Here is a 2,381-nt window from a genome sequence, read left to right as displayed (position 1 = left end):
GAGCTGGAGGAGCCTCCAGGAGCAAAAAACCAAGGTTGCATGGGAAGCAGCACAGCAGTGCAAGCAGTAAAAGGGCTGCTAGGGACTAGGCTGACCCCTGGGGAGGCTGGGCACATCCCCCTCAAGGAAAAAGATGCTGGCCTGCAAAGCAAGCCAGCAAAGAGGAAACCCAACCTGCTTCTCCAGAGGCGAAGGTCTGTCTGGGTAGCAAGGGGGAGCCCCTCCGCTCAGGAACCTTTGCCTGACCCGCCTATCCTAAGAGGAGAAGCTACCCACCTTAGGAAGACTGACCCCGCCATGGAGCCCACCGAGAAGGGGAATTCACAGGTAAGCTCACATCCCCCCTTTTTATTTCATTATTGCCGAAAAAAACCCACCTCTAGCCCTGGTCTGAGGGACAAGGATATAGCCTGACTGCCTGGGAGGGTGTGGCTTCCATAACAGACTGTTCAAGCCTTTGTCTACTCAGAAATTCTAGTCGTTCCAATGGAACTTACTCCCAGGTAAGTGTGTATAGGATTGCAGCCTAGGAGTGCAGCTACTGGGTACTTGAGGAAAAGAGAGGCAGAAGTACTGCAGATACTAGCCCATGAGATGAGAAGTTTCTGCCAATAAATGGACTGTAAATCATCTCCTCACCTTATCTGTGGGTCACTCAGGGGTCAGGGCTGTTCAGGCAGTCCTGGAGAGCAAGAGGACAATGTAGAGATAAAGAGGGCTGTTCTGTCTCCAGGGCAAGGAGACTGAAAACTGCAGCCAAAGTTAACCTTTTCAGTCCTCCTGAGACAAAAGCCAGGGTTCAAAACTTCCATTTAAATCAAGCAAGCTTCATTCTCTTTGGCAGGATCACACTTGACCCTTCTGCACCATTTTGCAAATTTTGCTTTTTGCACCGTTTTGCAGATAATTTGGTTTTTAAAACACCAGAATGTAATCCTCATTTCCATCTGAAACAACGTTCAGAGCTACAATTCAGTGCACCATTACGTAAGAATAACACCCATGGAAAGCAATGGTTCTACTTCATCCTTGTTGCTTGTGTCTGCTGTGAATTGAGCGGCACACTCCCTGTTATGTGTTATAAGTTGTACGTTATATGTTGAGCCTCTGGCTTAACACACCAGGCACCTTAAAGAAGGATTTGACTAATGTTCTATTTGTATGTTATTTACAGTGCACTTACTCTGGTAGTGTTTACAAAAAGGTTTTAAAGACCAGGATTTAAAAAAAATTAATGAATAAAAATGTATCTTAAGATCTTTTACTATAGTTTAAATAAATTAGAGACTGTACAGTTAAGACCTGAATAGATATGGGGATCATTCTTACCATGACTACAAGGTGTCCTAGGCGTTTGTTATACAAATCACTGACTCGTTGTTCGGGAAGAGCTGTCACTGGGACCATCCAGACTTTCACATACACCATGAGCGTAGGGGCTGAGCCGTCTGGTCAGAGAAGGAAGAAAGTGTTTTACCAAACACAGTGTGCTCTGAATGTGAGAGAGACTAGACTTTTGGGAGAGGCTTTGGACTAGAATGGAGAAAAAACGAAAAACCAGCATGCTTTTGAGTGCCAAAGTTGCTGGTTAGCAATGTAACCAGGGAGCCAAACTGAATCCAAAGCTGCATAAAGAAAAAGTTCAAGATTTTTTTTTCAGTGAACTGGATGCAAACCTAAGATTATGCAGTGTGTTTTGCAAGTTGGGGGAGGTGAGGAGGGCGTGGCTCCAGGTATAATGATATATTATGATGCTGATATAAAACTTCAGATGATATAAAACTTAATATCATTATATACAAGTACATAACAGTGCTGTATCCTGTTTTAGTTTGTATGTCCAACTGGTGTGATACATCAAAAAGTCCCCCAAATACATGATTGGCATTCTGTGTTCACTCAGAATGGAGTGAGTCAGCCTGCCAGGACTGGTTGACTGATGACTTTATACAGACATGCTAATTATTGCCTTAAAACTAAAGGTGAGGGGGGAAAAACATCTAGATAAAATAGCATGCTTTGTAGAGATGCATCAGGTGTATCTGTAGAAAGTGATTGAGGAAGTTCCACCTGTTGAATTTCTGCCTGGATATATCCTTTCCCAGTCCAACTTCAGACTGAAAGATTGAGGCATTTGTAGCCTAATTTGTGAAACCAGCGTAATAGACAAGATGGTGCAAAGGCTCCAGCACCATGTAAACAGTGACTCCATTAGCTTGGGGTGTCTCATGATTGTTTGAGCATGTGGGAAAATTCAAAAGCTTCTTAATTCTACTCCTAAACTGAAAGTTTTTTGATATTTAAATTTATTTATTTCTTGAATATGTTCTGTTTGTTTTTTCCTTTAGAATCCTTTCACAGCATTTCACCTTGACAAAACT

The sequence above is a fragment of the Tiliqua scincoides genome, chromosome 1 (assembly GCF_035046505.1).
Source record: "Tiliqua scincoides isolate rTilSci1 chromosome 1, rTilSci1.hap2, whole genome shotgun sequence".
Taxonomy (NCBI): Eukaryota; Metazoa; Chordata; class Lepidosauria; order Squamata; family Scincidae; genus Tiliqua; species Tiliqua scincoides.
The sequence above is the reverse complement of the archived record's forward strand: the minus strand, read 5'-3'. Positions refer to the sequence as shown.